Source organism: Antechinus flavipes, chromosome 2, assembly GCF_016432865.1.
Source record: "Antechinus flavipes isolate AdamAnt ecotype Samford, QLD, Australia chromosome 2, AdamAnt_v2, whole genome shotgun sequence".
In the NCBI taxonomy this organism is placed as follows: Eukaryota; Metazoa; Chordata; class Mammalia; order Dasyuromorphia; family Dasyuridae; genus Antechinus; species Antechinus flavipes.
Genome location: NC_067399.1, coordinates 199,766,833 through 199,781,335, shown reverse-complemented (window position 1 = coordinate 199,781,335; position 14,503 = coordinate 199,766,833).

The window sequence follows — 14,503 nt, the reverse complement described above, 5'->3', positions numbered from 1 at the left end:
AGTTGTTTTTCTTTTTATAAAGCACTGATAACATATTTATAAAATCAATATAAAATTTTCAATAAATAAGTTTTCATTGGACAAGTGAGAGTGAATGCTCCCTTATATTTCATTGCTGAAAAACCTAAAAAGACATTCATTCATATATGTGGGGTGAATTCCAATTCTATTTCAAGAGTCATCTTCTGTCAGGACCATCTGGCAATTCAAATAGTGAATTATTAAGGGCAGATAAATATGATAGTATTTAGTTCATTTGTACAGTCATGGTTTGAATAGAAGACTCAATTAATTACTAGATCAAAATTGGGCTGGGATTTGCTTTGTAAACTGCTAAACAGTTTAACTAGGAGAGAAGAGAAAGGCTATATATGACATTAAATGACCTTTCTGAAAGCTTGTTTCTCCACCAACTGCTCATATCGAAACCAATTTCAGGAGTCATTCAAAATGAGCAGTTTATTGCTTCCTAAATGCATTTACTACATGCCAGATGTCCATTTCAAACCAGTCTGCTGCATAGCTCTCACTGACCCTATACAGAGTTGCAACTGCCCATATCCATTACCCAGGAAATGTGGTTCACTTAGCAGTACATTTCTGGCACCCTAGGCACTAAGAAGAGTGACCCTGACCCAGCAAATGCTAGTGAGAAAGTTACAATTGCACAGGTATTGACAAAGTGAGATGTAATGTAGATATGGCTACAATTACTACAAAAATGCTTTTAGCTGGACTAGGTACTCATGAAAATCTCTATTTTATACATTTCTAATTCCATTGGCAAGATTGAAATTGCCTCGGAAACAATGTAAAAAAAAAAAAAAAAAAAGAAACCATTATATCTCACTTGAACCTAACAAGTGACTTTCATTGATCTGAAATTATTACTTACAAGGAATCTGTAAATCCATTTTCTCATCAATAGAGTGGGACAATAATTTACTCACTGTGAAACAGTATCATCAGTTATTAGAACTGGAACTACAAAAGGCGTAAGAATGATAGATTTCAAATTAGGAGACTTGAATTCAAATTCCAGTTTTCTTACTACCGATGTGGTTTTGATTTGTGAGACAAAGGGCTATAATAATTTTCAGAATATAAATCAGACTATTCTCTTTTTTTTTTTTTGAAAATTTTGAAACTGGTTCATTTTTCATCTGGACAAGTCTTTCCAGGACAAATCTACTGATGATTCAGCTCTTTAGGTCATTTATCCAAATGAGTATTATAAACTAAATAACATCATCCACTTGATATTTTCCACCTAGATAGTTAGGTCAAACATTTAAAAGTTATTGTGTAGATTTCATTTCATAGACTCAATGTCTGAGGAATCAATGAAATCAAAATGAAAATCAAATTTTAAAATCCTTCAAATAGGAACACTGGGAATATTATTCCTTTTTATATGGAACATTTCTTACAATTTATATTCTATGCGGGACATCTTCTATGACAATGTCAAACATCTTTGGAGAAGATAATGTTTAATTAGTGCTTGATATCGATAATGAGGGGATTATTGAAAAAAGCTGTCTCTGATATTGTATCTATCAAGGATTATTTCCTTTTCTTAAAGTAGGTATGAAAGATAACTTGAAGGAGACCCGTTAATATAGAATTTTGCTTTACTATTATCAAATGATTCTTTAAAGAAAACAGTATTTCTGGAAATACAACTTATCTTCATTTTAAAAGCTACTACAATAGAAATTAATCATTCTCATAGTGGCTGTTAGAGATCTAGTAAGGATCTAAGGAACTTCTCTTTTTAAATAGTAATCATAAATATATAAATAGACATCATATACTACATATAACTCTATTGATAAGCTCAAAGATAAGTATTTATATGTAGATGTATTTATGTAGAACAAGTAGAGAGATGAGGTAGAAGTCTTAGCACTGACTGCATGATCACTTTTACCATTCCTACCTCCATGAAAAAGATAAGTCATCCGAAGAAGATGGAAGAATTCAGAAACATTAGAGCAGAGAAAGCAAAAGGAAGATGACTAAAAATGATGGCATATAAATAAACAGTTGCTGAAAAATAAATCATGAGAGTTTGTCAGAGGGTTATTGTTATTCAATTGTTTGAGTCATACCCAATTCTTTGTGATCCCATTTGAGGTTTTCTTGGCAAAGAAACAGACTGATTTGTTACTTTTTTTTTTTTTCAGCTTATTTTATAGGTAAGGGGACCGAGGCAAATAGAGTTAAGTGACTTACCTAGGGTCAAACAACTAATAAGTGTCTAAACCAGATTTGAATTCATGAAAAGGAGTCTTCTTGGTTCTATCCCAGTGCTCTATCCATTGTCCCATCTATCTGTCAGAGGGTAGGGGCTAATCTTGTGCCATTATGATAACACTGGAAGAGAGGTAGAACTAAAGTTCTAGGGTGATGAGTGCCAGCCTAAAATATAGGATTGATTTGATGGTTCTTCCACTTCTTAACTTGCCCCTTTTCTAGTTAGCTCTGTGTACAATTCTGTTAGTTATCTGCTGTATTCAATTTAGATTTCATTTTCTTATTATAAAATTCTATTGATCAAAAGAAATAGCAAGTTTTATTTACACTTCATGTGAGATTTAAAAAAAAAAGAAAATAAGAGGAGTGGGGAAGAAATGCTTCTTATTGAATTCTTAATCTGAGGACCATGAACTTCCCTCCCCCCCCCGCCCTTACATTTTGATAACTGTATTACAATATAATTGGTAAGTTTTGAAATCCTATATTTAGTTTGATTGTTTTCTGCACTTACGAATGATATTCTGAAAAGGGGTCCAAAAGCTTCATCAAACTACCCCAGGGATGAATAAAAGGAAAAAAAAAGTTTAAGAACTGTACTAAGGACATTAAACAATTTGCTTCAGATTGAAGCTAAATTCTTATAATCCATTGTAAACCATTTGAAAAAAAAGAGATATTGTTATTATTGGACAGTAAAAGTCTAGAGATAAATTCATAATTCAGATACTGGTGGAGATAAAATCATTAGCCTTATAAGAGCAAAAGATTAAAAAGAGAGTAAAGTGTAGATTTTTTTCCCCCATTCACTTTCTTTCTTTTTTTTTGCCTGATCATTAGCTTTGTAAGCTCTCTGGAAAAAATTGCACTGTTAAGAAAACTCTACTTACAAGAGGGATAATGTAGTTATTTACATGAGCATACTTAATAGACATACTGGCTTAGTGATAGGTGACTGAGCATATTATGTCCCATATAAAACTTCCTGAAAGTTTCTGTATGTGTATATGCATATACACATACATACATGTATATATTTAAATGTATAGCTGAAGCAATTTTGTTCTTGAGGATGTACATATGGATTATGATGTCCTCAACCTTCTATTTTACTTATTCTCTCCTTTCAGCATCAAAGGCCTTCAACAATATGTTATTTCTTCATGTTGGTAAAAATGCAAAATGTCTCTTATTAATTAATGAATTAGCCTTGAGTCCCCATCCTATTCTATTCCTTTAAAAATTAGGGGAAAAAATTACTACAAAATGTCTTTCCTCTATCTCACTATCTCAAACCCCAGTTTTATAAACTTAACACAAAATCAGTATTATTTGATTTTCAATTTATTAATAGGAACAAGTAATGCAAAGAATATGTCTACAAAGTATTTTTTCACCAAATGCCTTATCTGGTTTTCTTATATTACATCTCTTTTTTTCTCTTACAGATGAATGGTTGAATATATAAATAAAAATTATATTTTGAGCACTTATTCTATGCCAAGTATTGTGTTAAACAGTGGGGATATAAACACAAGGAAAGAAAACAGTCCTTGGCCTCAAAGACCTGACATTCTAATGGGGAAGACAATGCACTTAGAGCAGTGGTTGCCATGATAAGGGAAGTTTGGATCTGGAAAATCACAAAGATGGTAAATATAAAAGTAGTGCATACTTCCTTCAAAATAAGTAACCCTCAGCCTGTTCTGAAATGACTTCATGTTAGTCATCTTTCAGTGGCCCACCCATTCTCTTATGGCGATAGCAATGTATTATTGGTTCCTGAGATTCTATTCTCTCTCTCTCTCTCTCTCTCTCTCTCTCTCTCTCTCTCTCTCTTTCTACATATATGTATATATAATATTTAATCTATGGAATAAAACAAGTATATCCATAACATAGCACAATAAAAACTATGACTGCATATGAACTTTCAAATCTATCCTGTAGGGACTTCCGGTTAAGATGGCGGAGAGTAGGCTCACAGTTGCATAAGCTCCGCGCTTTCTCTCACTATCCACTTCATTACAAGCCTCTGAATCAATGCTTGACTGAAAAAAACCCACAAATAGTTACCAAGAGAAGCCATCCTTGAGATCCGCCAAGAAAGGTCTGTCTTTACTGGAGGGCTGGGGCGGTTTTAGATCGGGCGCAGGCGGCAGGCAGCGGCAGTGAGAGCACGGGAGCAGAGCTGAGAGGGGGTGGGGAGTGATCGCAGCCGTCTCTGCGGGGAGAGCTTCGCTACAGGTTTGAAACCTGCAGCAAGTCAACAGCCCAGCAGAGAAGCTAAAAACACCGGGGCTGAAGAACACAACCGCAAACAGCTGGAGTCTCTCAGGACCTGGCCACCCCCCCTTCCCCCCCCCTCAGTGACTCAGCACGCTTTGGGATCTCAGAGCGCAGGTGCAGCACAGTCCTGCTAGTGCCTCACTGCTGCCCCCTGCAGTCTGTAGAGGAAGCTCGATAACACACCCAGCCCTCCCCCAAAGAAAGACTCCAGTTTTTTCTGTTTTTCTTTGGTAGTTTGTCTCTGATTAATAGACAGAATGAGCAAGAAGCTGAAGAGGACTTTAACCCTTGACAGCTTCTACACAGATAGAGAGCAGACTCTAAATCCTGAGGAGACTAAAAACAGGCAGTCCCCAGGTGATTCCCCAAAGGAGGAGATCGTCTGTTCCTCAGCACAGATGAACCTCATAGAAGTGATTAAAAAGGCTCTCACAAGGGAGCTAGAAGAAAAATGGGAAAAGAGTCTGGAGAAAGTTAAAGAGAGAGTGGATAAAGAAGTAAAATCCTTGAAAAATAGGATTAGTGAACTGGAAACAGAAAACAGCTCTCTAAAAAACAAAATTGGCGAAATGGAAAAAAATTCCACAGAACAAAAGAACTCAATTGGACAATTAGAGAAAGATTTTAAAAAAGTGAGTGAAGAGAATACTTCACTGAAAATCAGAATTGAACAAGTGGAATTGAATGACTCGAGGAGACAAGAAGAATCAGTCAAGCAAATCCAAAAAAATCAAACAATGGAGAAAAATGTGAAATACCTTCTGGGGAAGACAACAGACCTGGAAAACAGATCCAGGAGAGACAATCTGAGAATCATTGGACTCCCAGAAAAACATGATGAAAAAAAGAGCCTGGACACTGTCTTCCAGGAAATTATCAAAGAGAACTGCCCAGAAGTCATAGGAACAGAGGAAAAAATAAACATTGAAAGGATTCATCGATCACCCACTGAAAGGGATCCTAAAATCAAAACACCAAGGAATATAGTGGCCAAATGCCAGAACCCTCAGATGAAAGAAAAAATATTGCAAGCGGCTAGAAAAACCCAATTCAAGTATCAAGGAGCCACAATAAGGATCACCCAGGATCTGGCAGCATCCACATTAAAAGATCGAAGGGCCTGGAATATGATATTCCGAAAGGCTAAGGAACTTGGTATGCAACCAAAAATAACTTACCCAGCGAGAATGAGCATCTTTTTCCAGGGAAGAAGATGGACATTCAACGAAGTAAGCGAATTTCATCTATTTCTGATGAAAAAACCAGAACTTAACAAAAAGTTTGATCTACAAATATAGAACTCAAGAGAAATCTAAAAAGGTAAAGATTAATCTTGGGAACTATAATTTGACTATATAGATGTATAAAGAATACATGTATACCTTGTTCTAGAAATTGATGTGGAAAGGACATTGTACCAGAAAAAGGGTAAAGTGGGGGTAGTACATCTCATGAAGAGGCATAGGAAACCTATTATATCTGAGAGAAAGAATGGAGGGGGATGAATATAGTGGGTATCTTACTGCCTTCAGAATTGGCTTTAAGTGAAAAATCTTAAGACATATTCAATCTATGGTGAAACTTCTCCCATCTCATTGAAAAGTGAGAAGGGAAAAGTGGAAAGGGAAGGAATAAGCTAAGCGGAAGGGAATACGGGAACTGGGAGGGAAAGGGGTAAGATAGGGGGAGGAACTCTAAGGCGGGGGGAGGGACACTAAAAAGGGAGGGCTGTGAGAAGCAAGGGGTGCTCACAAGCTTAATACTTGGAAGGGGGGGAAAGGGGAAAGAAGGGAGGAAACCATAAACCGGGGTTAACAAGATGGCAAGTAATACAGAATTGGTCATTCTAACCATAAACGTGAACGGGGTAAACTCCCCCATAAAGAGGAAGCGGTTAGCAGAATGGATTAAAAGCCAGAATCCTACAATATGTTGTCTACAGGAAACACACCTGAAGCGGGGAGATACATGCAGGTTAAAGGTAAAAGGTTGGAGCAAAATCTACTATGCTTCAGGTGAAGTCAAAAAAGCAGGGGTAGCCATCCTGATCTCAGATCAAGCTAAAGCAAAAATTGACCTAATTAAAAGAGATAAGGAAGGACACTATATCTTGCTAAAGGGTAGCATGGATAATGAAGCACTATCTATATTAAACATATATGCACCAAGTGGGGTAGCATCTAAATTCTTAAAAGAGAAACTAAGAGAGCTGCAAGAAGAAATAGACAGTAAAACTATAATAGTGGGAGATCTTAACCTTGCACTCTCAGAATTAGATAAATCAAACCAGAAAATAAATAAGAAAGAAGTCAAAGAGGTAAACAGAATACTAGAAAAGCTAGATATGATAGATCTCTGGAGAAAATGTAATGGAGACAGAAAGGAATACACTTTCTTTTCAGCAGTTCATGGAACCTATACAAAAATTGACCATATATTAGGACATAAAAACCTCAAACTCAAATGTAGTAAGGCAGAAATAGTAAATGCATCCTTTTCAGACCACGATGCAATGAAAATTACATTCAACAAAAAAGCAGGGGGAAGTAGACCAAAAAATAATTGGAAACTAAATAATCTCATACTAAAGAATGATTGGGTGAAACAGCAAATCATAGACATAATTAATAACTTCACCCAAGAAAACGATAATAATGAGACATCATACCAAAATGTATGGGATGCAGCCAAAGCGGTAATAAGGGGAAATTTCATATCTCTAGAGGCCTATTTGTATAAAATAGAGAAAGAGAAGGTCAATGAATTGGGTTTGCAATTAAAAATGCTAGAAAAGGAACAAATTAAAAACCCCCAGTCAAACACTAAACTTGAAATTCTAAAAGTAAAAGGTGAGATCAATAAAATTGAAAGTAAAAAAACTATTGAATTGATTAATAAAACTAAGAGTTGGTTCTATGAAAAAACCAACAAAATAGACAAACCCTTAGTAAATCTGATTAAAAAAAGGAAAGAGGAAAATCAAATTGTTAGTCTTAAAAATGAAAAGGGAGAACTCACCACTAACGAAGAGGAAATTAGAGCAATAATTAGGAGTTACTTTGCCCAACTTTATGCCAATAAATTCGACAACTTAAATGAAATAGAAAAATACCTCCAAAAATACAGCTTGCCCAAACTAACAGAGGAAGAAGTAAATATCCTAAACAGTCCCATCTCAGAAAAAGAAATAGAACAAACTATCAATCAACTCCCTAAGAAAAAATCCCCAGGACCAGATGGATTTACATGTGAATTCTACCAAACATTTAAAGAACAATTAACTCCAATGTTATATAAACTATTTGAAAAAATAGGGATTGAAGGAGTCCTACCAAACTCCTTTTATGACACAGATATGGTACTGATACCTAAACCAGGTAGGCTGAAAACAGAGAAAGAAAATTATAGACCAATCTCCCTAATGAATATTGATGCTAAAATCTTAAATAAAATATTAGCAAAAAGATTACAGAAAATTGTCACCAGGATAATACACTATGACCAAGTAGGATTTATACCAGGAATGCAGGGCTGGTTCAATATTAGGAAAACTATTAGCATAATTGACTATATCAATAACCAAACAAACAAAAACCACATGATCATCTCAATAGATGCAGAAAAAGCATTTGATAAAATCCAACATCCATTCCTAATAAAAACACTTGAGAGCATAGGAATAAATGGACTTTTCCTTAAAATAGTCAGGAGCATATATTTAAAACCATCAGTAAGCATCATATGCAATGGGGAAAAACTGGAACCTTTCCCAGTAAGATCTGGAGTGAAGCAAGGTTGCCCACTATCACCATTATTATTTAATATCGTATTAGAAACACTAGCCTCGGCAATAAGAGTCGAGAAAGATATAAAAGGAATTAGAGTAGGCAATGAGGAAACCAAACTATCACTCTTTGCAGATGATATGATGGTATACCTAGAGAACCCCAGAGATTCTACCAAAAAGCTATTGGAAATAATTCATAATTTTAGCAAAGTAGCTGGCTACAAAATAAATCCCCATAAATCCTCAGCATTTTTATACATCACCAACAAAACCCAACAGCAAGAGATACAAAGAGAAATTCCATTCAGAATAACTGTTGATACCATAAAATATTTGGGAATCTATCTACCAAAGGAAAGTCAGGAATTATATGAGCAAAATTATAAAAAAGTCTCCACACAAATAAAGTCAGACTTAAATAATTGGAAAAATATTAAGTGCTCTTGGATTGGCCGAGCGAACATAATAAAGATGACAATACTCCCTAAACTAATCTATTTATTTAGTGCTATACCAATCAGACTTCCAAGAAAATATTTTATTGATCTAGAAAAAATAACAACAAAATTCATATGGAACAATAAAAAGTCGAGAATCTCAAGGGAACTAATGAAAAAAAAATCAAATGAAGGTGGCCTAGCTGTACCTGATCTAAAATTATATTATAAAGCAGCAGTCACCAAAACCATTTGGTATTGGCTAAGAAATAGATTAGTGGATCAGTGGAAAAGGCTAGGCTCACAAGACAGAATAGTCAATTATAGCAATCTAGTGTTTGACAAACCCAAAGCCCCTAACTTCTGGGAAAAGAAATCATTATTTGATAAAAACTGCTGGGATAATTGGAAATTAGTATGGCAGAAATTAGGCATGGACCCACACTTAACACCATATACCAAGATAAGATCAAAATGGGTCTATGACCTAGGCATAAAGAACGAGATTATAAATAAATTAGAGGAACATAGAATAGTTTATCTCTCAGACTTGTGGAGGAGAAAGAAATTTGTGACCAAAGATGAACTAGAGACCATTACTGATCACAGAATAGAAAATTTCGATTACATCAAATTAAAAAGCCTTTGTACAAATAAAACTAATGCAAACAAGATTAGAAGGGAAGCAACAAACTGGGAAAACATTTTCACAGTTAAAGGTTCTGATAAAGGCCTCATTTCCAAAATATATAGAGAACTGACTCAAATTTATAAGAAATCAAGCCATTCTCCAATTGATAAATGGTCAAAGGATATGAACAGACAATTTTCAGAGGATGAGATTGAAACTATTACCACTCATATGAAAGAGTGTTCCAAATCATTATTGATCAGAGAAATGCAAATTAAGACAACTCTGAGATACCACTACACACCTGTCAGATTGGCTAAGATGACAGGAAAAAATAATGATGAATGTTGGAGGGGATGCGGGAAAACGGGGACACTAATGCATTGTTGGTGGAGTTGTGAACGAATCCAACCATTCTGGAGAGCAATCTGGAATTATGCCCAAAAAATTATCAAAATGTGCATATCCTTTGATCCAGCAGTGTTTCTATTGGGCTTATATCCCAAAGAAATACTAAAGAAGGGAAAGGGACCTGTATGTGCCAAAATGTTTGTAGCAGCCCTGTTTGTAGTGGCTAGAAACTGGAAAATGAATGGATGCCCATCAATTGGAGAATGGCTGGGTAAATTGTGGTATATGAATGTTATGGAATATTATTGTTCTGTAAGAAATGACCAGCAGGATGAATACAGAGAGGCTTGGAGAGACCTACATGAACTGATGCTAAGTGAAATGAGCAGAACCAGGAGATCATTATACACTTCGACAACGATATTGTATGAGGACATATTTTGATGGAAGTGGATTTCTTTGACAAAGAGACCTGAGTTTCAATTGATAAATGACGGACAAAAGCAGCTACACCCAAAGAAAGAACACTGGGAAACGAATGTGAACTATCTGCATTTTTGTTTTTCTTCCCGGATTATTTATACCTTCTGAATCCAATTCTCCCTACGCAACAAGAGAACTGTTCGGTTCTGCAAACATATATTGTATCTAGGATATACTGCAACATATCCAACATATAAAGGACTGCTTGCCATCTAGGGGAGGGGGTGGAGGGAGGGAGGGGAAAAAAAATCGGAACAGAAATGAGTGTCAATATAATGTAATTATTAAATAAAAAATTAAAAAAAAAAAAAAAAAAAAAAAAAAAAACAAATCTATCCTGTACAACTTTCTATTCTTCTTAAACATATAATAAAATCATCATGTAAATTTCTTTAAAAATAAAGATATGGTAGCAATACCCAAAGTATTTATTATAGTATCTATTTCATTCATTCAGTTACAAATCCAAAAGGTTAGAACAAATGCATACTAATGATATTAAATATGAAGAAATAAAGAAATTTAAAATAGATAAGTTTATACATAAATATTCTTTATAGATTCTGAGTCTCATAGACTATTAGAACTGCAAAGTATGTTAAAGATCAACTGATCCAGTGTGGGGGAAATTTGGTTCCAAATGAGTTAAATAACTTGTCCAAGTTCTTAGAACAGCATTAAGTCTTAAACTTAGATTTTCTAAATCAAAATTCAGTGTATTTCTCCTCTATGTATGTATTCTCCTCAAAATAAATGGATTATCAGTTTTCAACAATATGAAGCAATGCAGAGTGATGGAAAGTATTTTGGGCATCTAATCAGAAGAGCTGGGTTCACCTTCCTAGATCTATTATCTTGGTCAAGACATATAATTTATTTGAATTTTAATTTCCTCATCTATAAAATGGAACAAATCATACTTCGTTACTTGTCTCATAAGGTTACTGAGAGGTTCAAGTTATATAAATTATCTAAAATATCTTGCAAAGATATTCCTTCTTTTCCCTTTTACTTTTCCTTTCCTCATTCTTTTCCACTTCTATCCTTCCACTTCCCCTTCCCCTTTCCCTATCTTATTTCAGTTTGTCTCTGTTGTTAACTAGTCTGTCTGTCTCTGTCCTTCTCTAGTTGATTGTAAATCTATTTCTGTCTTTCCATGTGTCTCTGTGTCTGTATCTGTTTTGGGGTCTATCTCCTTCTTTTCCAGTCATCCTCCCCCTACTCTCCCCGCTCAACTGAATATGAACAGGCTATTTTCCAAGAAGGTAACTTCCCCTTTTCCACCAGGAGACAGAAGGATTCTTCAGGGTAAACTAGATTTAAATTTAAGTCTAGACTCCAAAATGAGAAGAAATGAATGGAGGCATCTGGAGTTTGTGAAAACAAAAGAATAATAAATAAATAAAAGGCTATTTGGAAGATGATAGTAAACAGGGAATGCATTTAGGGAAATCATGGAAAAAAGAGGGTTTCTCTGTTACTGATCAGGCAGGAATCTGCCTGATCTTTACTAACATACAGGAAAACATTACATTAACAAAGAGCTTCTGCTAAGTGTCCTTCCAGTTCCTTGTCTTAACTCCATCTAACTGTCGGCACCAACCCAGGTGGACCCAAATTTCCCTACATAAATGTCATTTCTTATAATGATTCATATGACTATAAACGCACTCAACACTAAAACTATACCCATAATTTAAGGTTCTTTTTAAGAAAAAGCTTCAGAAAATCCTCTGGGATGTTGCAGTGCCTCAAGGTCATAGTTATGAACATTAAATATCAATAAACCACATGGTAGGATTTTAAAAGTGTAGGTGACTTAGCTGAAAATGTAGTAACCCCAACATACCAGAGAGGTATTTTTGAAAAGGAGATTTTGTCACCAAAAAGTTTTAAGTAGATTTAATTGCTTAATTGTCTTTTTCATTATGAGCTTTAAAATTATCCACAAACAAGAATATTTCAGTATAAAAGAAAAAAAATGAGTTATACAAGGTAACTCCAAAGTCTTAATACTCCTAGCATATAAAGTCCTGAAGTATTATAACATATATCTTTTAAAAGCATATACTAAATTAAACCTGGTAGTAAGAAATTGTCCTTCTTGCTTTCCCTTTCTGAATTTTATTTTTTCGATTCTTTTCTTTCATATTTTTCTTCCTTTCTATTCAACACTACTACCCTATATATGTTTGAGAGAACTGCCTAATCCTCTTGGCTCAATCTCTCCATTAATAAATTGAGTAAAAGCTTTATATTGTATTTCAAGGGCAAAAACAACTGTGGTTTTCAAATTGGACAATCAAAATATTATCATTCATTAAGTATCTATTATTTGCCAGATATAAGTTATACTTGTGAAAGGAATAACTTGAATTCAAGTCCTCTTGACTCCAAAAACATTTTATCTTTATTATTTGTGAAGTTCCCCTCCCCGCTCCACAACCCCCCCTACCAAAAAACAAAACAAAACAAAACAAAACAAAAAAAAAAAAAAAACACCTAAAAGCAAAAAACAAATAGAACAAATCATCTTGTGGCTAGCTTTGTGATAAGTCATCTTCAAAATTCAGTAGGCCAATTTTTCCATGACAGAATGTAGTCCATATCAAAGCCTACATGAAATCTTTTCATACATCCATTCATTTATTTATCTATTCATTCATTTATTTATTCATTCAACAAAAAATTTATTGAATATCTATATCATTATGTCAGGTACTATGCTAGCTCCTGCAGAAATAGGACAAAAGCAAAATAGCTCCTGCCCTCAAGCAATTTATATTCTTTTGGAGGAGCTACCATTTACACATACAAATAAAAAGAAAATATATTGAAAGTAAATTGAAAAATAATTGCAGGAGAGGGAGACCAGTGTTTGGAAAGCTTCATGTAAGATGTGAACTTAGATGGAACTTGAAAGCGGCTACCAGAGCTTGGACTCTATATTGGTATACTTTTTGGGAATCTAGAGATTACTTCCACAACACAATAAAGTCAGAAGAGAAGAAATACTCTTACAGTGATACAATAAAAAAATAAAAAAAAAAGTATACCCTATAATCCATGAATGTTATATTCCTAAATTTAATGAAATATTATACTGAATATTCACTGCTGTCCCAAATAAACCATTTCATTATCCCTAAAACTACTTAAAGCTTCCTATTGCACAGACAGGGAAATCACTAAATATATAAACACTGTATTCTACACTTATCTACAGGGTAATTTCTTTTTATCCTTAAGTAAGGGATTTTCCTTCCTGTGTCTCTGTGGCTGAGATTAGAGGACATATAATAGGGACAGTCATAGGTCTTAATTTAGCCCCAACTAAGCCTATAGAAATTCTCTTTCTTTTGTGAAAGAGGGAGGCACATGGAATGGAAGGGAAATGAGAGATTAATAAGCCTGTCTATAGAAATAAATCCTGGAAATTATCTTCATATTCATAACAGAATAAGAGAATTTCAGAGATCATCTGGAATAATACATAATGGAACAGGCATTTCTTCACTATCCAAAACAACTGACCATTTGAGCTCTTTGTGAAGACCTCCATTGAGGAAGAACTCAGTGAAATAGCCCCTTCTATTTTGAACTTCTCTAATTGTGAAAAAAGAGTTTCTTAATTTAAGTATATCTCTGCATCTAGAATCCATTATTCTTAGTTATCCTTTTTGGACATGCTAGAAAAACCCCAATTGCTCCTTTGTATGATGGGGAATACTGAACAATAGTATGTCCATTTCTAGCATTCATATCTCCTTAGCAATTCTAAACTGAAATGCAGTCATCGGAACCGAACTCAGTAATCCAGATGAGGTTTAGTTATTGATTATCTGACCAAAGAAGGGAAGAAAGAAGGAGGTGGGGGGGGAAGAAAGGAAGAGGACAAGCATTTATTAAGTACCAGGGCCTAAGTGCATTGCAAGTAACTCATTTTATCTTCGTGACAATCTAAGAAGGTTAGCTTTGGGTTTATCACTATTTTACAGCTTAAGAAACTGAAGCAAATAGAGGTTAAATGAACAACACAGAGTCACACTGTTGGTAAGCATTTGAGGCTAAATTTGAACTCAGGTCCTCCTGATTTCAGAACAGCCACTCTATCCACTACATGACCTAGCTGTCTTTGACAATGGTACTATCATCTTCCTTGATTAAAACACTACTTCTCAACACAGATTAAGAACGGGTTTACCTCTCATTTGACTATTTCTCATAAAATAGCAAGCAGAATAAATATCCGGCTATTTGAGCTTT